The sequence below is a fragment of the Sminthopsis crassicaudata genome, chromosome 1, assembly GCF_048593235.1.
Source record: "Sminthopsis crassicaudata isolate SCR6 chromosome 1, ASM4859323v1, whole genome shotgun sequence".
In the NCBI taxonomy this organism is placed as follows: Eukaryota; Metazoa; Chordata; class Mammalia; order Dasyuromorphia; family Dasyuridae; genus Sminthopsis; species Sminthopsis crassicaudata.
In genome coordinates this window covers 278,476,154-278,498,250 of record NC_133617.1, presented here as the reverse complement: position 1 = coordinate 278,498,250, position 22,097 = coordinate 278,476,154, and the positions used below count along the sequence as shown (strand labels likewise).

Genomic DNA, 22,097 nt, shown 5'->3' with positions numbered 1-22,097 from the left:
AAAGGCCTGAGGGGCTTTACTAAATGTCCTAAATATAAAGCCAATAAGCTTTATTTAATTTAATGACTTTGCATTATCTATTTTGACTGCTCAGAGGCCTTTTGTCAGTTTAATTAAATCTTAACTTTCTTATACCTTTGATTTTTGTATATGATGTAAGTCTTATACTAATATATAATATTACTTCATTAAATAAAAGGTGATATGTGTACTTATATTTCATATAATATTTCTGTTTGTAGATAGATAAATACTAAAAAATATATACATATATATAATATATATATACATATATGTGTGTGTGTGTGTGTGTGTATATATATATATATATATATATATATATATATATATATATATATATATAGTCAGCCTCTCTTACCTCAAGTTTTTCTTACTCTTAGATTTTATTTGTTGATCTCAGTTTTTTTAATCCTTACTCACAGGCATTAACAATGTTCTTTGTGTAGCAAACATTCTAGTATTTGATTTTAGAATTAAGCACTGTCATTCATTGATAATATCTAACTTGAGAGGTTAAAATATTTTACATAAAAGGAATTTTTATAATAAATAAATTTATTTTGAATAGCCTTGAATATTTGAGAAATAAAGTTCACAAGTGAAATTTACATAAGAGAAATAAACACACACACACTTTCTCTCTCACGCATGGTTATCAGGAACTTTTGAGCTCATGGTTTTGATTTATACTACTTTTTGCATTAAAGAATTTTATGACTTTTGAAAGAGCATCTTATTTTTTTTCATTGAATTTCAAGTTATGAACAATCAACAGAAATTAATTTGGAATTTTGTTGTTGTTATTGTAAAGTATGTAGAACCTGATGGCAAACCATTCTTCTGAATAATTGAAGTTTTTTCCAAGTTCAAATTAAATTTCATATACTGTATTAGATTTTTCCCCCATGCCTAAGGTACGCCGATTAGTCAGGCAAGCTTATTTGAAACTAATGGATAATAGCTTTTAAGTTGTGCAACTTGCCATACCAGTTTTACAGTGTTTTTGTTTTGCTTGAAGTAGATGAAAGGTTTATTTAAGTGTGGCCACACTAGTACTGCATTCCTGATGATCTTGGTAGGTTAATGACAATCTTTGTCATAGAAATCAGGAAATGTGGGTTGAGTCTCTTGGATGCTTATATGGTTGGTTCATTTAAATGCTACTTACAGAAGGACAGGGATTGTTGGAAGAACTTGATAGGTAATGCTACCTTTTATGTATCTTAACTTGATTCTGATTTATGTCTATTTGATCTTTTAACATTAAAATGTTTTCTGATATTCTCTGAGGTTCTACATTTTTAGGGGAAAAATTCAGTAAATTTATTTACATTTGTCTAAGTTTTAGTTTGTTTTGATGTGGGTGTTTGGGCTTGGTATTGACTTTGTTACATTGTCATATTGTGTACTTTCTCTTCTGGGATCACATTCTACATCATTTGACTGGTCTACCTTGACTTAAATGAAGCAGTTTTGTTAAGCATTCCTGTTAATGAAGTTGTTCATTTTTATGAAGATTGGGTTGAAAAATTGCCAAAAATGAAATAAATGTTAGCAGTTTGAGTATTAAAAGCAACATCTTTTAATCTGAAATATCTGAAACCCAGAAAAGATTATTTTAAAAATAATAATAAGTATAGAGTTGTTTGTTTCTCAATCATTCTTGAAGAGCATATATTATTTCTATATATGATCATATATGGAAGAAGAGCTATGTATCAGTAATCCTCTGTTTTGAGACTTCATTTAACATGCATCTGAAATTTACTAACAATGTGGATGAGTATTTTAAGGCAAAATTATGATTCATATAAAGAAATGTATCAGTGAAAGATAGTAAAGACATAAAAGGAAACATTATAGCAGAGTTATACATATTTGTAAGAATTCAGTGGAATAAAGGTTAAGTTAAACTTATTTGGCAAGCCAAGTCTTAAAGAAAATTGAGAAAAAGTATCTTTTCAGCAGAGGATGGGTGAAAGGAGGTGACTGGTTGATGATTAGAAGTATTTATTTTTCTGCTTAAACATCTAGTAGTTGATACTAATATTATACTACTTTGAATCTAATCTTACAATTAAATTGCTAATTTAAAATTTTCATTTCATTGCTATTGTTACTAAGATATTATTAAGAGTTGAATTTATGTAGCATTTAATGTTTTGGTTTTGAGGAACTTAATACCTATTTTCTCATTTGACACTTAAAATAAGCCTATGAGGTGATTAGTGCAGATAGCCCATTTGAATCATGAAGACTTAAGATCTAGAAAGGTTTTCTGTGGTTATTACATAGCTAATTAGTTATCATGTATGTTAATTCTCCTCTGTAGGATCTTTTCTATTTTTCTATAAAGCTAATACATTATTTAAAATATTGAATGAGGTAAAGAGTGCCTTTTTAATACATCAGGAGCTATTTGGGTAGCATAGCTGCACTCTTCTTACAGCATTGGTACGTGCTACTGTATGTATTTATTCTTAGGGTATTATGGAGTTAAGAATTATCTCAAAAGGGAGATATAATATAAGCATTTTTGGCTAGAAGTGAACTACTTAATAGGTTTAATAGACTTAGTCTTGGAATATTCAATTTATTTTATTACTGTAGAATTTAGCAGCTCATCATGATTGAATAACATAAAAGTTTTAAAAATCAACAATATAGCTTCCAATTAGTACTTTTCCCCTTATATCTACTGTATTTCCTTTTAAAAATACAATTAAAGTAAAAAACTTTACATTTTCCATTTTTGTAATTTTTAAAATCAGCACTAGTTTTTTCCTATATTGTTTTTTGTTGTCTGCATGATTTTTATACCGGCAATATAGTTTTGCTCTGTCTATTCATGTTTATAATGAAATTGAAGTATGTATCCTTCTAGATAGAAATATGCTATTGACTATGCTATTAGTATCTTATCAAAAGTACTAACTACAGTTGCTTTTGAGTATTTCTCTATGAATTTCTGTGGAAAGATTTTAATATCTTATACTATTAGTATCCTTCTCTGGTTATGTCTAAATGATCATGGCAGAAGGGATCAAGGATGAGTTATGACAAGATGCAAAATTTCTGAAGTGGACCTATTTCAAATGTAGTATATTCCTTTTTTAAAATTAATTTTTATAATTATAACATTTTCTTTGACAGTTCATATGCATAGGTAAATTTTTTTTTTACAACATTATCCCTTGTACTCCCTTCTGTTCCGAATTTTTCCCCTCTTTCCCTCCACCCCCTCCCCTAGATGGCAGGCATTTCCATACATATTAAATATCTTATAGTATATCCTAGGTACAATATATATGTGTAGAACCGAATTTTGTAATTCTCAAGTAACACGAACAATACTGACATTGCTGGAACTTCATAAAGGTAAAAGTTATAAACCTAAGAACTAAGTAAATTACTTATCTATATACTTGTGTTCATATACATGTGTAACATATTGTATATGATGAAATCCCGAACTTTTTTTTGGACTAAGAAACTAAAGAATTAATCTCTGAGGCAGTTTGGGAGGAGTCTCTGATAGAAATCAGTTTAGTTTTATGGTTCCACTCTTTGAAGAGGGAACCCAGTCTAAAATCCAAGTTACATCAAACTCCTGGGACCCATCTTCTGTAGAGGTCTCGGAGCAGTCTCACCTTGCCATGAATGAGCCCCAACTTTTGGTGCCTGCCATCATTTGGTAACAAATCCCACACCATAGATAACATCAGAATATATTTTATTTATATTCACATTTGTGGATATATGCATATATCCACATATGTGTGTGTTTTGCAAACTTTAAAGCACCATATAAATTTTAGCTACTTTATTTACAATTTTATATATACATTGGCTTCTGTGCCATGACAATTTACTACGTGTTAAGACACCAACTATGGATTATATCCTGAATACTTAGATGCCAAAGAAGTTACTTTATTTCAGCATGGAAGGTCTCTGAAGCAGATACAAGTTTTGGAGATTTGCTATATAGTTAGCCTTCTTGACCTTTCTGCATGTAGCTTTTGCCTCTGTTGATTATCATCTCTTCCTCTGTGCTGAATCTCTCCTGTCTAGATTTTTATAATACTGTTCTCTGCTAATTCTCCTCATACCTGTCTGACCACTCCTTTTTAGTCTCCTTTGCTGGTTCCTGCAAATTGTGGGTGTCCCCAAGGCTCTGTCCTGGATATTCCTCTTTTCTGTCTATACTTTCTCACTTGCTGATTGTACTAACTCCCATAGTTTGATTTTCAAATCTATGTAAGTGATTTGTATCTCTATCCCTAATCTCTCTTCTGAGCTATAGAGCTATATTGTGAATTGTATTTTGGACATCTTGAATTGCTTGTGCCAAACAGGTGGTGGTGGTGGTGGTTGTTTGTCTTTGCTTCTAGAAGAGAACCATGACATCAGGGAGGTAATGCCATGATGTGCAAATGAATTGGATTTAAGTGAGGGAGGATTGAAAAAGGTCACCTGCTTCACTTTCCCTTCAGAGCTAGCTGGCTCTAATGGTCAGATATGGATTAGGACAACTAGTGATGACCCCTGATGAAATGGGAAACCTTGGCCTTTTTAAACTTAGGTCTTCAACAGGTCAGTTTGACTGAGGCTGTACCCATTCAGTGATTAAGGCTAGGTAGCAATTGAGGCAAAGAATCTCCTCTTTCACCTACTACAGGAAAAAAATCTAAACAAATAAATCTGGGAGGAAAAGACTCTCAGGGTTTCTGGCCAGAGCAGGAATGACTGCTACTTATATTCAATCTGAGTCAGTCTGGACCCAAACAATGACCAAATGGGTGTTGGCCTAGGATTTATTAATAGATGATGGAAATCAGAAACACAAGATGTCCAAAATAGAACTAATTCTCTTACTCTAAAATGACGTTTCAAGTTTTCATTTTCCAATCCTGGCACCTTCAACTCCTCACCAAAGCTTACAACCTAATTATATCATCTTCTATTTCTCATTCTCATTCAACTCATTTATCCAGATTGTGGGAGAAAAAAATACTTTTACAATACATTCAGCATATATATTTAATCTATCCCTTTACACAGCTGCCCCTCTTTTCCCATCCAAACCCATCACTTTTCACCTAGAGAAATGGCTTATCCATCTTATCTCCATTCTGCAAATGTTCTCTCTAACTCTGCCTTACCCTCTATTCAAATCAGCGACTCTCCTTCAGGATCTTCTTGTTCTCCCTCCTATCCTTCCTTTGTTCTTTTCTTCCATTCCTTCCCTCTCTTCCTCTCTTACATACCCTTATATGAGGGTTCTCTACCTAAAGGAATATAAATTTAGATCGCTGAAACCTCACAGGATATTGGAGTTTTTTAAAGGCTAGATTTCTTTTTTAAAGACCATGCTTTTAGCACCAGCCCTGAAGTCTGGAGGGCCTGAGTTCAAATCTGGTTTCAGACACTTAACACTTCCTAGCTTTGTGATCCTGGGCAAATTACTTAACCCTAATTGCCTCGGGGGAAAAAATAAAGACCATGTTTTAAACCCAAAGATCTCTTGCTCTTGTTGATTGGCCCCTGGTTCCAGCTCAACCCTCATTTGGTCTTTGTTTGGGCTCTAATGGTTCAGTGTGTATAGGATTAGCAGTTATATCTATTTTAGCCAGAAACCCTGAGGGTCTTCCCATCCTAGATTTTTTTTTTTTTTGACTAGATAAAAGAAGCCATTCTTTGCCTAATTTCTTACAAATTGTACTCTAGAAGATCAACTTTATTGCTGAATTAGAGGATAGCTTGCAGTTAAGAGAGTAGATAGACCAACCAGCAAATGATTATAATATAAATGATTATAGTATACGTGTGAAATGATGAGGGCCCACACCAGTGTGGTGGTAGGGTTTGAAAAGAAAACCCTACAAAGAAATGGTAAGATCTGACAGCAGATTGAATATGAGAGAGTGAGAAATAATGAGAAGTAGGTATTGAGAGCCAGCATCTAGTGGATGGTGTTATCATTAATAGTGATAGAAAAGTTAGGAATAGGAGGAGAAGATTTTAGAGGTAAGGTAATGAGTCTTGGACATACTGGGTTTAAGATGACTACAACATATCCAGTTTGATATGTACATAGGAGGTTTGGAGTGTGGGTCTGGAAATTGAGAGGTTATAGGATTAAAAAAATCTGAGAATCGCTTCTATAATAATAATAGTTGAATATATGGGATCTGATAAGATCACTAAGTGAAATGGTATTTATAAAGAAGACAGGACCCAAGACAGTTTTGGAGAATACCTACAATTAGCAGATGTATTCTTGATAAAGATCCAGTAAAGGAGACTGTGAGGAAATAGACAGGTAAGAAGAGTATCAAAAGAGAAGAGTAGATTAGTAGTCATGAAAGCCCAGAGGGAGAAAAGAGTGTCAAAGAGAAGATGTTGATCTATAGTGTCAAAGCCTTCAAAGAGGTTAAGAAGGAAGGGGGTGGGAGAAAATATGTTAAATTTGACAATTAGGAGATCCTTGGGAGGGAGCTGTTTCAGTTGAATGATGATGTTGGAATCAAGACTGCAGACAATGAAAAGGGAAAAAATGGAGGTATTAAGCATAGACAGCCTTCTCAAAGAATAATCACAAAAGGAAGAAGAGATATAGGACTTTAACAAAGATGGATGAATTGGGTGAGAGTATTGTGAGAATGAAGGAAACAACAAAATGTTGGCAAACTGTTAGAGTTTGAAGATAAGTGAAACATCGGGAATGATAGAGGGAGCAATTTGTTGAAGATGGGAAGAAATGATATCATTTGTGCATGTGTAGGATCATGTGTCAGGGCTTTCCAAACATCTTAGTGTATGGTTTTCATAACTCGTATTTATAACATATTATTCTTCCTTCATTTCTGCCTTTTTTATTATTTACTTATTTATTATATTTTTGATGTGAAATGAATTTTCTTATTATTTTATTTATATGATTGTTTATAGCTTTAAAACTGTAAATTAGCTTTGGTAGTATTGTCATCTTGATTAGATTGGCATGGCTCAGCCATGATCACTTTCAGGTTTTTAAAGTCTTCTTTATTTCTTTAAGGAACATTTTGTAATTGAACCTATACCAATATTTTACTTGTTTTGATAGATTAATCTACAGGTTTTGCGCATTTTAAGTGCTATTTAATTTCTCTTTTTGCCTTTTAGATTTTGTTGTTATACTGAAATGCTGTTCATTTTTGTGGGCTTATGTTGCAGTCTGAAATTTTATTAAAGCAATTAATTGTCATGATAGCCAATGCTAATTCCTTGTCATGAGTGATTGATGTCTTCTTTTGTCTTCTCTTTGTCTATCTTTGCATGTATAAGTAAAGTTTAAATAAAATTCATACAGTAAATTAATCTATCTTGTCCTTTCCCTATATGCCTAGGAGATGACCATTTAAAATTATTAAAACTGTTTTGATGGCATTTTCAGATTTGCAGAATATTTTGTACTAAGAATTACCTGAAAATACTTCTATACATGCATATGCATATGCTTATATGTATATATGTATATATTTTCCTAAGAAAACTGGAATATTATTATGGAAAAGTAAGATAGTACAATGATTTTAATTAGTTCTTATTTCTCTCTAATTAGCAAATTAAAAAAAATTTTTTTGCTTCATTCATTAAAAAAACAACAATTGACTTAGTTAAGTACTAAATCAGATGTCAATTAGACATACACATTCTATGTCCATTCCTGTCTTTTATTAGCTGCATTACTTGGAGGCCAACTATTTATCCATTTAAAATTTGTTTCCTTATCTCTAAAGTTGGGGTATTTATTCATTTCTTTTCTCCAAGAGCAACTGTTAAAAAAAAATGATAGTAGACCTAAATTTGCCTCTGTGCTACTTCTACTCTTTGGTTCTGATTAAATTTTCTGGGATTAGATACAACAGATCTAATTATTTGACCCCCATTCACTCACTTAATGATAGTATATCCTACCTAAGTTCTCTTATCTCCAAACTTCACATACCCAGTTTCTTTTAACTAATCCTTATATGATATGGATTCAAAGATCTTTCTTGTCTGATGATCTTTCCTCTGGATTCTTCAATATATTAGATTTTTTTAAAAATTATGCCCCTCAAATTGAACACGATGCTGTAGACAAAATTTCTGAAATATTAGACTGTAGCCATATGTGAAAGAAAAAGCAAAATAAAGTTTATTTTGGCCCCTTGGTAGTTGCTTAATTAATATTTAATCATAGCTTGGTTGACTTTTTTGATAAAATATGATTGAGATAAGTCTTTATTAAAAAACACCAGGAAAATAGACCTTTATTGACTGACATAATTGTAAGTTCTATCTGAATAATACAGGTCTCCCCCTAGTAAATATCACAGCTACACAACTTAGTGCTCACTCTTTCTCTCAGTCTAGATCTACACCAAAATCTGAACTATAAAACAGTAGCTACTTCTAGATAGTAAAAAGGACTATAATAGCAAGTTTGCAGCACTGTACAACAAATAGGTAGGTTTTGTTAGGTATGACTTCCAGCTATTCAGAACTTAGTAAATTTAAATAAAATTTAATTTCTATATACATTTTAGTATGCATGAGAGGGTTTGATTGTATTGTGAAATTTTTTTTGAGGAAGAACTTTGTAATTCTCTTATCTTCCCTCTAATCAACTATTAAAAAGTAAGATATCTATTATAAGTATGCCAAATAAAGCAAAAAAAAGTTTTCACATTCAGAAATTTACAGTTCAAAAATTTATGTCTCATCCTGCATCTTAAATCTATCACATCAAAAATGGGCTGTCATGCTTTGTCATTGGTATTTTGGAAAATATGGTTGGTATTTATTTTGAACAGCTTTCTTAAATCTTTCAGTTATGTTTCTTTACATTGTTGTTATCCCAGAAATAGTTGTTTGTTCTATTCATTTCATTCTATATAAGTTCATATTGTTTCCCTAGGTTTCTCCAGAAGTGCCTTTTTAGATTTGGGGGTGGGGGGTTTCACAATAATTCTTGATAGCATTACTGTTGTTGAGTCTGGTATAGATGACTTTAAGGATTTTTGTCTATGGGATTTTCTTGGCAAAGATAGTGGAATGGTTTCCCATTTCCTCCTCTGGTGTGTCTCCATTTTTAATACATGAGGAATGATGGCAACTAAGGGTCTAATGAATTGTCCAAAGTCACCCAATATTCTATTCATTGTACCACCTAGTTACCCCTTTACATTCTTATGTCATGCTTTATCTCTTCCCCATATTATTGATACCCTTTTAATTTCTGGGTTTTGTTTGTTTGTTGTTGTTGTTGTTGTTGTTATTTTTTGTCATTAAAAAAAGCATTGTTAGAATACCATGGAGTAAAGGCCTATTAGTGGTATAAATGAGTCAAAGATTAGATACAGTTTAAATAGCTAGTCTTCTGTTCTAGTTTTTGTGCACTAAGTGTCCCAGAAAGAAAAACTGTATTTTGCAATCTGACTTGCATGGCTTTGAGGCCACTAACCTCCTTGATCTCTGTTAATCTTTTCTCCATTGATCTAATATAATATAATTATATAGGCTTGCTCTCTACTACTATTTTTTGAGGTATGATCTAGTCCAGACCTTGATTTCATGCCCTCAAACTTTACTATAAGGGGCAGCTAGTTGGTGCAGTAGTCAGGAGGACCTGAGTTCAAATTTGGTCTCATGTAACATTTCCTGGCTGTGTGACCCTGGGCAAGTCACTTAACCCCAATTGCCTCAGCAAAATAAAACAAACGAAACAAAACATAAAACCTTATTATATCACCCCAGTATATTCTGTCTATTTATTATGAGAATTATCACTTTTCTGTAAAAGTCTTTGTTTTTCACAGAAGTCTTCTATTTGTATGCCACAATTGTGTAAGGCCAATGAAAGAAAATGATATGCACAGTTAGGAAATATGATATGGTATGGAGCAAGAGATTAGAAAGGAGAAGTCTGACCAGGTTCAGGAGAAGAATTAGGAAGTCTCAAAAAAAACCCAGAATAAAGAGAGTTCCCAGAATTTAGAGGGTTGTCAGCAGTGTCAGCACATAGGTCACCAAGAAAAGACCATTAAATATGATCATTTAAGATATCACTGTATTTATAGTGAATGAAAGTCAATTTAGTTTTGTTACTTTCTTTGTGCCCCACTCCAGTTTGCCTATATATTTTGTATAAACCATGTATTAGCATAGATTTCTACAGACATCTGGCATATATTCACAAATATTTATTAATAAAGTTTCATTTAATTTAAAACAGGTGAAGACACTTGTTCCTACTAATTCTCTTGTTTTTCTTTACAGTTTTATGGTTTAATTATGCACATTGTTATAGTCCTTGAATAAGAAAATTGTCTCTTGAGAATATATGCTTTCTAGTCTGTCATAATGCATAATTTGCTCCCTGATAATGGTGAAAAGAAGTGAATCCTATTTCATAAAAGATTATTGGACCACTTCAATGACACTTGATTAGAAATTTTTTTTTTAAAGTTATTGTGTTAGATTTGCATTTGCACATACTGTTTTGTTTTTTCATGAATCAACTTTTTATTTCAATACCAATTTCAATAATATTTCAATACCAATAATTCTTTTTTAAAAATGAACTTCTTACTCTCATTCCCATTCTACTTATTGAATAAAGCCCTGTGGTACTAAATTTGAAATAATTTTTTTATCATATTTAGGACATTCAGCAAATAAATACCATAATGGCGTTCTGGAAGAATTGAGTTTTTAAAGGAACCCATTAAAATCTGGGGAGTGTAACTAATGGTACAAATATTTAATATTAGAAGTCCTCGATCTTGTTGGATTATTCTCCTTGGTAAATAGAAGTCTTGTAGCCTAAGGATACAAAAAAAAAAGTGTAACTGATGAAAAACTTCATTCTAATGTCTTTGGAGGTATGACTAAAGTTTTAAGTTTGTAAATATTGTAAAAACAAGGTCACCTCAAAGCTATTTATGAGGTAAGCTCACAGGAAAAAATCCCATCTTCCTTTATCTACTTCTCAGGATTGTTATGAAATACATAAGAAATAATGCATGTCAGGCACTTTGCAATCCCTAAAATTATGTAAATATCAGATTATTTTTCTTTATGGACATAAAAGGAAAATGTTTTGCTTTTTTGATGTATTTTATATACATAAATGTATAATCACATTTTGTTCCATATGAGCAAATTAGATTTGACCATTTTGGTTAAAATTACTCTGTATCCATCCTAAAAAGACATACATATGAACATTAATTTAAAAATTTTATACAGAAAAACTATTCATCAAATTTTGTTATGTTTTCTGTTTTCTTATGTAAATAGAAATGGTTCAAAGAGTCTCTGCTCTTGATTTAATATTAAAACAGTATGAGGAAGAGGGTTAACTGCTATTTATGTATGTGTATATATGTATGCATATATATATGTCACATCTATTGAGGAATTCAACCTGATTTGACAGATTTTTAGAAACTTTATTCTTTGTTTTACAGCTTTCTCTTGTAGCCTGCGACAGATTTACGGATCTTTTACACAGTGTACTGAATCAGGTAAGTTAAAGAAAATATGTTGCAGTATCCAATTTTGAATAAAGTCATATATTTGACACTTTTTCATAAAATACTACTTTTGGATAAAATAAAACTTGAAAATATCAAATGCTATTCTTAAAGGCTGTGAGTATTAGTTTTCCCTTTTCTGTATTTTTACAACAGCTCAATTTTAGAGTAGAAGATTGCTACAAAATTTTCACTATTTTGAAGACATGTGGAGAACAAACTGAAAGACTGAGTTAAATACCAAATAGTATTTAACATAATTTTAAAGCAGACTACATGTGTTGGACTTATATTTGGATATATCGTGCCACTGTTGTCAGATTGTAGAAACCTTTATAGAAATCACTAGTTTGAGAAGAATTGTCAGATTGTAGAAACCTTTATAGAAATCACTAGTTTGAGAAGAATTGTCAAAAAAAAATTTAAGTATATAAACAAGGATGGAAAAATTACTTAATCTTCTAGATTTTGAATCATAATACTTGTATTTGATTCCAGGCTTTCTTATTTCCTGCCTTTATGATCCTCAATAAGCTTTACCCTTTTCTATATTTCAATTTCTTCTTTTATAAAATGATGAAGCTAAACTAAGTGGCATTTTAAAATTCTTTGCAACTAAAAAACTTATGATCTAATGAAATATGTGTTGAAAAAAGTTTTAGGTTATTTTTTTTTTTGTGGTGGGGCATATGGCACAGAAGAAGGTGGCAAATATTTGGGGAGGCGGATGAATTAAAAAGAAGAACTTACCAAGATTAAATCCTAAAATTATAAGATAAGGGGGGAGAAAATAAATTAATACCAAATAATATGAAATAGCTTTTGTTAGTGCTATCAGTAGGCTCTTAGAACATAAACTGACTCTGGGCTTATTGACTAATAAGAATAGTTTTGATATTAAGCCAAAGAAATACATTTCAGCTCCAGGCAGAAAAGGAGCATACTCCTTAAGAACAAAAAAAAAAAAAAAAAAAAAAAAAAAAAAATTTGTAGTGAGGAGGCCTAGTTATAAAGCTCCAATTCTGCTACTAATCAGCTTTATGACTTTGTGCAAATTAATTTCTTTAACCATCAGTTCCCTCATCTGTCAAGGAGGAGGAGGCTTCATTAATTATTAAGATTCTTTTCTGACAGCTAATTGAAGGGTTTAAGGAGGAAGAAATGGCAGGGAAGAAAACTAAGATTTTGGCCTTTAATAATCTATCTTTAGAAACTACATCTTTAACTCACTTAGCTTTCCTTATGTTTGTACTTTAAGATTACCTGGAATTTTTAGTAAAGATAGTTGTATACTTTTGACTGTGTTCTAGACAAGACGAAAGGCCATGAATAGTCTGAATCTTAGAAAGAGAGATTCCCTTCTCAGAAAAGTAGATTACCTATCCAGAGAATAGGTAGAAGGAATTTTGTTGGGGGGAAAACAAAAAACCTTTTTTCTTCTTTTTTTTGGGGGGGAAGAGGAAAGACTATCTTCATAATAATACCATTTTTGTAATTCTTGAGTAGAATAATGACTATAAAAAATGCTTCACAATTTCTCGATATTTGTTGGATTCTGTTCTGCTTTTTAATTTTGAAAAGAGAATCTTGAGTTAAATTGGAATGGAAGAACTTTTTTGATGTGTGAAATAGGAGCATAGATATATTTAAAAGGAGCTTGTACATATATTTTTAAAAGTTATAGACACTCAAGAGTTGGAAAGGGTATTTTATGCTGTATAGTTCAACCTGTCCTGTAACAAATATCCCTTTTAGACTAAATCTCTCCAGTGTCCTTCGACTAGCACAGCACCAATATGAATTTTTTTGTTATTAACATCCTTTAAAATATGTTACCTAGAATTGAACATAGTTTTCCAGATGTGGGTAAAATACAGAAGAACTATCATTGCTTATTCTTGAAAACTGTATTTTCTTATTGTGGCCTAAGATGACATTAACTTTCTTGATTGTTATATTAATCTTTGTTTTTCACATGAACTATTATTTATCCATATCCCCCATGGACTTAAGATTTTTTTAATGAAAGAATAAGAATTTCATATTTATCTATTTAGCCTAACAGTTTAGCCCATTAAGACCATTCTGAATACTTTCTTAGTTAGCCTTTTCAGCTTACTATGTTAGAAAGTTTTATAAATGTGTCTTTATGCAAGTCATGAATTAAAGTGTTAAGTAGCATAAAGCCAAAAATAGAACCCAGGTATCCTCACTGATCATTCCTTCTAAGTTGTCTTTAAATTGTTAGTGGTTCCTCTTGAGTCTGGCTTTTGAACCAGTTCTAAATCTATCTAATTGTACCACCATCTAGTCAAAATTTCTCTTTTCTACAAGATAAACTTGTGGATAGATGGATGGACCATTATCTAGTCAAAATGTTTCTTATCTTTTCCACAAGATAATCTAGTGGATAGATGGATGGATAGAGAGATAGATTAATCTTCCTAAAATCTACATTAACTTGTATTAATAGCATTCTTCCTTTCCTTAAAAGAAATAAAATTGAACTGCTATTCCTGAGGAAGTCATTGCTATTTCTTTATGATCCTCTTTCTTTTCTCAAATTTTTTGTGAACCATCTCTATGTTATAAAATATACATCAACTTAATTTAAATTTAATGTAATGCATTAGTCAGGAATTGAAATCAAGCTCCAGATATAAAATAAATACATAAAATATATTTTTAATATTTATAAAACTGGTAGAAATTAGGAGATTAACCATTACAAATATTTAAGTACTTCAAATTCACAAAATATTTCTTTTCCACATAACTAGTCATATTTTGTTATAATCCCAAAAGGAACATGTTATCTTCTGAAGAAAAATCTGAAATCTGTCAGTTATTTTCTTGTTGATTAGATCAAAATATATGGTAAAAATAAGATTCAGTATTAATTTTTCCAACAAGCTATTTTGTGTCTCCTTGAACCCTAGTGGAAAATACTTCTGCTGCCTGTCATTAGATGCAAAATATTTTCTACTTAAATTGATATCCATTTTTATACTGGAAAAAGTAGTTTTCTTACCTCATTACCAAAGGGGGTTGTGAGTAAAAAGTGGTTAAGTTGAGTACTTTTTCCCTTATCCCTTTTTGAATCATGTTCTGAAGAGAGGCAAAGTCTTCTTGGATTTAGTGGCTGCTATTTGTTTAAGAATTCTTTGCTTAATGGATCATAAGCTCTTTAAGAATGGAAAGTTTTTCAAATTGCTTCTTTAAAAAAATTCTTAGCCATCTTGCCCATTGCAGATTCCTACCAATTTTTTCCTGTACTGGACTGTATTTGGTTCTGTTAGTCCTAGACTAGAGTTGTGATTACAGGGTTTCTCTTTCTTTTTTTCTTTTTTTTTTAATTTTTTAATTAAAGCTTTTTATTTTCAAAACATATGCATAGATAATTTCCAACATTCACTCTTGCAAAACCTTGTGTTCCAAAAAAAAAAATTTACCCTTCCCTAGATGGCCAGCAATCTAGTAGGTTTCACATGTGCGATTCTTCTATACATATTTCCACAATTATTATGCTGCACAAGAAAAATCAAATCAGAAAGGAAAAAAAAATAAGAAAGAAAATAAAATGCAAGCAAACAAAATTTTTTAAAAAGTGAAAATACTGTGTTGTGATCCGTAGTCAGTCCCCACAGCTCTCTCTATCTGGGTCTCTTCATCACAAGACCATTGGAACGGACTGAATCACCTTAACAGTTGAAAAGACTTATGTCTGCAGGATTGATCATCATATAATCTCTTGTTGCTGTGTACAATGATCTCCTGGTCTTACTCACTTCACTTAGCATCAGTTCATGTAGATCTCTCCAGGCCTCTCTGAAATCATTCTGCTGATCATTTCTTATAGAACAATAATATTCCTAACATTCATATACTATATAACTTATTCAGTCATTCTGCAACTGATAGATATCCACTCAGCTTCCAGTTCCTTGCCACTATAGAAAGAGCAGCTACAAACATTTTTAAGTCCTTTTCCTACTTTTATGATCTCTTTGGGGCATACAGGCCCAGTAGAGATGCAGCTGAATCAAAGGGTATGCACAGTTTGATAGCCCTTTGGGCATAGTTCCAAATTGCCCTCCGGAATGGTTGAATTAGTTCACAATACCTCCAGTATTAGTATCCTAGTTTTCCTATATCCCTTCCAACATTCATCGTTATCTTTTCCGTTCATCTTAGCCATTCTGAGAGATGATTTCAGGGTTTCTATCCCAGCTTTTTGATAATTGAGATTAAGGCTTGACTGACTTACAAGTTTTTAATATGAATTTGTGTCATGGATAAATGATCTCTGTGATTTGGAAAAAGCCATTTCATTTCCTTGAGCCTTAGCTTACCAAGCCTTAGTAAATTCAGGAGTTGGGAGGAGAGAGTTGAAATAGATGACTTCTGAAAAACACTCCACTTACCAATTGATGATCCTTTGTTTTCTTTGAAATATGACAACTATTTTAATGTTAACAGAAAGAAATATAAATCCTCAGAATTAATTTTTGTTCCACAATTTGGTCTTTAATAGTTGTATCTTTGTGGAAGTGGAAATCTTCAACATAAAGAAGATCCAACTCACTTCCAGTTGATCAATGATGGACAGAAATAACTATACCCAGAGAAGGAACACTGGGAAGCGAATGTAAATTGTTAGCACTACTGTCTATGTACCCAGGTTACTTATACCTTCGGAAGCTAATAATTAATGTGCAACAAGAAAATGGTATTTACACACATATATTGTATCTAGGTTATATTGTAACACATGTAAAATGTATGGGATTACCTGCCATCGGGGGGAGGGAGTGGAGGGAGGGAGGGGATAATTTGGGAAAATGAATAAAAAAAAATTGGCTGTTGCTCAATATGATTTTATTTTGTAAATGCAATATAATAAAGGCATTCTCCATTAAAAAAAATAGTTGTATCTTTGGTTTGCTGAATGAATTATTTTCTTAGAAAGGACAAGTTTTATAAAATTCTTTATCATAGAAATATTTAGAATCCTTGCTGCTGAGGATAAGATCTATTTTATATTTTTTCTGGGCAATTTTTTTTCCTCTTGTTTGAAGTAGTAGAATATTTAAACAGTCTAGATTTGGAGGAAATTAGACTGTAACTTTTCTTGTTTATATTGTTGAATGTATCTTATTCTGATTTGAATATTTAGAAGAACTAATTAAAATTATCCTATAATTAAAAAAAAGTATGTGTATATCTGTAAAATTATCAGTCTATGTTTTTAAGTATAAAACTTAAAGTTTTATTCATATTTTTCATCATATATTATTGTTAATGATTTGTATATCCATTGTCTACTCTTTTTTTCCTCATAAGGAAAAAGGTTTCTCTAGTTTTAAAAATAAATAATATTTAATAAACTAATGTGAGGATTCTGAACCAGGAGTAGTGACAGGAGAATTTGTAACCTTGTTTTTCATCCTATAACTTTGTTACTTAGATATAAGTAGACTAGATTTATTTAGCAAATGTTACTATTCTTTTTAATCCATTGCAATGTTAGCATTTCTTCTCCACTTTTATGTGAAAAATACTTAAAGCAAGCCACCATGAATTATTTGGATGAATAGTCAAAAATTCAGCTATAAGTTAGAATCTTGATTTAACAGTGTCTACACTATTATTTATTGGGTTGTTTTATTTTTGTTTCTTTTTTGAGTTCTATAAAATTCTCTTTGGGCAGAGAGCCATTTCATGGTACTCTTTGGGGTAAAAGCTTTTTTTTCTTTTTTAACCTCAATGTCCTTCTTTAAAGATAAACTCTGGTCTTTCTTGTTCCCATAGTATGTTTCCATAGTAGAGTTCTTTTCTTTGCTGGTTCAATTTTTTTTTTTTTTTTTTGAGCAGGATTAGTGTAAGCACCTCTGGTCCTGGGATAGGGATGGGGGGATAGTGCCTCTGCGAATTCAGCTCTTCCCTCTGACTAGGAACCCCAAACTAAGAACTCCCCCCTCCAGCAAGTGCCTGCAGCCAGCAGCATCCCTGCCCGACTGCTCACTGGGCATATTGGTTCCTTCTAGCCCAGTGCTGTCTCTCTGTAGGTCTCAGCTGGACTTAATGTTGCTAATCAGCAGAGGTTCCTTCAGTCTTCCCAGACTCAGACCCCTCTCCACAAATGGTCCTGGAGGTGAAAATTTCTGTGGTTCCTGCTGTGGTTCCTGCTGTGTCTCCAACCAAATCCAGCTAGCCTCAGGGCTCCTCATTTGGTGTTTCTGCTCAGCTAATCCAGAGGTGTTGCGCACTTCATTTAGGTTAATCCCTGGTCCTAGGTCTTTCCTTGGGTCTGCTGGGGTTATATATTGAGGAACCCTATTCTGTCCCAAATCTTCTTGATTTTTCAAGAAAAATGACTTCTTGATTTGTTTGCCCTGAGACACAAATTTGTTTTATTTGTGGGGGAAATTGAAAGAGCTTGAAATTCACCAAACTACTCCACCATCTTTCCAGAATCCTTCCCTATTTGTTTTGCATTTTTTAATAAGCTTACTTTGTCAGTTATTTGTTTACTTATTAGCTGTTTGTTTAAGAATATCTTTAAGTAGAGAAGTTTGATTTGGAAGTATACACGGTTTTCTTTGAGCCTGCATGTATGTGAGTGGGTGTGTGGGAAGGGGGTCACACATATTAAGTTTTGATCATCTTAAACTCAGCAAAGTACACTTATGACTGAAACAGCAAGAAATTTCATATTGATGCCATTGCTACTTCATTTGTCTAATTTATAATGATTGGCATGTGATAGCTGTAATGTTCAGGCTAGTTCTCTGGAGAGCCTCAGGATCAGTCAGAGTCAGGATCAGTCAAAGACCTTGGTCTTTAGGAGGAGAAGTGAAGGAGGCAGGCAAGCTTCCACAGGGCCCATCAAAGATGGATCCTGGTCTCTACAGTCTGGAACCTGAAGTCTTCCCTGCTAAACAAGCTGTGGCAGAGAGACTCTGACCCTCTCCCTCAGCCCTTCAATACTTCCCTATAGTTTACTTCACCACAACACATCCAGCAGGCACCAATCCTGAGGAGAGCCATCACATCACCATATCATCTAAGTATATGTTTATAGAGCCATTATCTCACATGGAGTAGATAATTAGCCTTAAATACTCTGCCGTCTTAGATTCAAGTACACCTTTTCAGAATTCCAGCCCTCTGCAATGGTTACAGCCCTCTACCTCCATAGACATTTTCCACTTTTTAATAAATACCTAGACACATCAGGATGAAGTTTGATTAATAATATTATTTTATTTCTTTACTTCCAGGAGATAGATTTCTCTCAGTATGATGTCCATTGTTAGTTACAAACTCAGTGTCACTACAGGGAAAATAGGGAGGTACTGCAAAGTTCAAGGCCTGGGTCCAGTTAAGCTTATTGTTATTTTTTCTTGTTTTTCATATTAAGTAATCTTAGTACTGGATTATATTTTTGAATGGATCATGGGGGTTCAAAGGCAGGGAGGTTCTTGTGTTAGCTCCTTATTGGATTGACTTCTTAATTATTTTTGCAGAAAAAGTGAGAAGTATGTAATATTTAACAATTGCTAAGTGTGAATTAAACATACGGTATGAACGTTCCTATTTCATTTACAGTTAAATAAATGAGGATATCAAGTACTTGGATGAAAGGCTTCTTTTGTGGCAATGTTGTCTATAGAGCTAAGTGTTGTTGTTTTCTAGATAAGCAGAATTATTTAATTTGAGTACTTCCTCTTTAAAATCACAAATTTCTGGTATTGGGAGCTAAATGTTCTCTTGGGGGCTTGCCATAAAGCACTGGGAATTATGATGTAATTGAACTAATGTAGAGGTCTACATTGCAAAATCATGTCACAATTTACTTTGCCTATTCAAGAAAGGTGAGATATTAGAATTATCAGGGATGTGATTGGCCAGATTAAGTTCTTTCCCATAGCTTAGCTTTTGGACAGAATGTTGCACTGGAAGTTAGACCTGGTTTCTGGTCCTTTCTCTGCTATTAATACTGTTTGAGAGATTTGAGGAGAATCACTTAATTCTGAAATTTCATATAATATTGTAAAGCAGCAACTATACACAACAATTTGGTACTGGTTAGAAATAGAAAAGTATACCAACTACTTAATAGACAAGCATTTATTAGACCATTATTAGTACATTTCATACCATGCACTGTAATTGGCACTGGTTATACATAGGCTAAAGTTAATAATCACTGCTCACAAAGGATGTAAAGAGATAAAGAAAAAAACAGAAAATCTGAGTTTAAATTCAGTGTTTGATGAACCCCAAAATATAAATTATTTTGATAGAATTATTAAATGTAAGTGAGGTATTATGCTTGGCTTTTAAGACTTTTAGTGTTTCATGTATTTGCAAAAACTTCAAAAATATTTTCTTAAAAAAATTCCAATTATGATATTATTGAATTGGGAATTTAGGTTGGTATCAAGAGGCCATAGAAAACAAATGAAAATTCAATTTTATTGAATCCTGGGTCATGGAAAAACTATTTAAACCAGATACTTAATCCTTCATTTTGATGGCAGTTTTATTATAGTTCAGAAATTGGTTTTTGTTACCTAACTATAAGGTGGAAAGTGGAATAGAAGGTAATTTTAAGCTAATGTATTTTCAGAACTCTTTCCTACATAATAATTATTCATGCTTTTGCATTATTAGAATAGAATAGAAATGCAATATTCCCTTGGGGTTAACTCAACATCTGTTGGACAAATTGGTTCAGTGTAACAAGTCTGTTATTAATATCCAACAGAAGATACCATTTTATAAACCCACTGGAATCTAGATTTTAGTGCCCTTGTTTTCTTTTTTAACTATAAACTCTGGTGCCTCTCAACTTGCACCTCATTCCTAAACTATTATAATGGTTAATATTCCTACTGCTTCAAATTTTTTATTAAGTTTCTTATTATCTTTCTGAAATACTAAATGATTGTTTCTCTCATCTTCTTCACCATTATTCATTCCTATTCTACTCCTTGAACATTATATCCTAGGTATTTCTTAAAGATGTTGAGAAAACCCTAATTTAATAAGACAGCATTTTGAATTTTTAAATTATGCACATGTATCTTTTTAGTAATATAAATTGCCCTTGACCTGTTAGTTGTGTGATCTGAGTTCAAATCCATCCCAAGACACTTAACTGTATGACCCTGGACAAGTCATTTAACCCTGTTTGCCTCAGTTTCCTCATCAGTATAATGAATATAATAGCAAACCATTCCAGTATTTTTGCCCCCCCCCAAAAAAAAACAACAACACCCCAAAATAGTCTCAAAAGGCAGACATGACTGAAATAATTGAATAGCAAAGTCCTTGGACATCTACTTTGTTTCCACTTCTTTGCTATTTAAAAAAAAAAAAAAAAAAAAAGGCAGTATAAATGATTTGGTGTATCTGTGACTTTTCTTTTGTCTTTGATGCCTAGCAGTCAAATCTTCTAGATCAAAGGATATTAACATTTTAGTTACTCTCTTCTCATTAAAAAATTTAAAAGTACTTTTTTTCCCCTGAGGCAATTGGGATTAAGACTTGCCCAAGATTGCACAGTTAGGAAGTGTTAAGTGACTGAGGGCAGATTTGAACTGAGATCCTCCTAACTTCAGAATAGTACTTTCTTTTAAAATAAATACATACATACATACATACATACATACATACATACATACATACATACATTTTTAAAATTAGCAAGCATTTCTTTCCCTGTAAATGTGTCCCTTTCCTCCACCTTACAATTTGGAGAGGGGAGAGGGAATAAGTCATTGTAACAAATATGCCTGGTCAAGCAAAACAAATTCCCACACTGGTCCTGTCTGAAAGTGTAATTCTGCATGTTAAAAAGTCTATTCTTGATTTCTCTGTCAAGAGATATATAAGCATTTTACTTTTTTTTTTCCTTATATACACGTTCACACCCCTTCCCCTCCATGGCAAAGTAAATAGCTTATAAAGTCTTTAAAATTTATCTTTTTACTATAATGTTATTTTATTATATAACTTTTTCCTCCTAGTTCTCTTTTGGTCTGCATTAGTCCAGTTTCTTTTTAAACTGTCCCATTTCACTAGGCAGAATAATAATATTGCATTTTATTCATATACTATATTTTCTTTAGACTCTCCCTGATAGGAGTATAACTCCTTAGTTGCCAATTTTTGACAATCAGGAAAAGATCTCATAAATATTTTAAAAATAGATTTTTTTCATTTGATTTTTAGGAGGATAATAATAGGAGTGATATTACTAGACCAAAATGTATGTACAGTGTAGTAATTTGGAGGGTATAACTCTAATTTGCTTTGTAATTTAGAAGTAAATCTAGAAGTGATATTACCGGGTCAAAATGAATGTACAATGTATTAATTTGGAGAATGTAGCTCTAATCTGCACTCTTTAATGACTGGGCCAAAATAAGTTTGATCAATGCTTCTGTTCTCCTTCAATCTCTTTGATATCTATTAAAATTATCTTATTATTTTTAGGTA

At 32.2% G+C, this 22,097-nt stretch overlaps 1 protein-coding gene across 1 annotated transcript in view; it reads left to right on the top strand.

The window, feature by feature from the left end:
* The window catches only part of NCOA2 (nuclear receptor coactivator 2), a 285,798-nt gene that overhangs the window by 101,731 nt on the left and 161,970 nt on the right, over window positions 1-22,097 (top strand). Inside the window, 1 exon segment of the mRNA XM_074278854.1 lies at window positions 11,523-11,579. The gene's annotated coding sequence lies outside the window, so the exon portion shown is untranslated.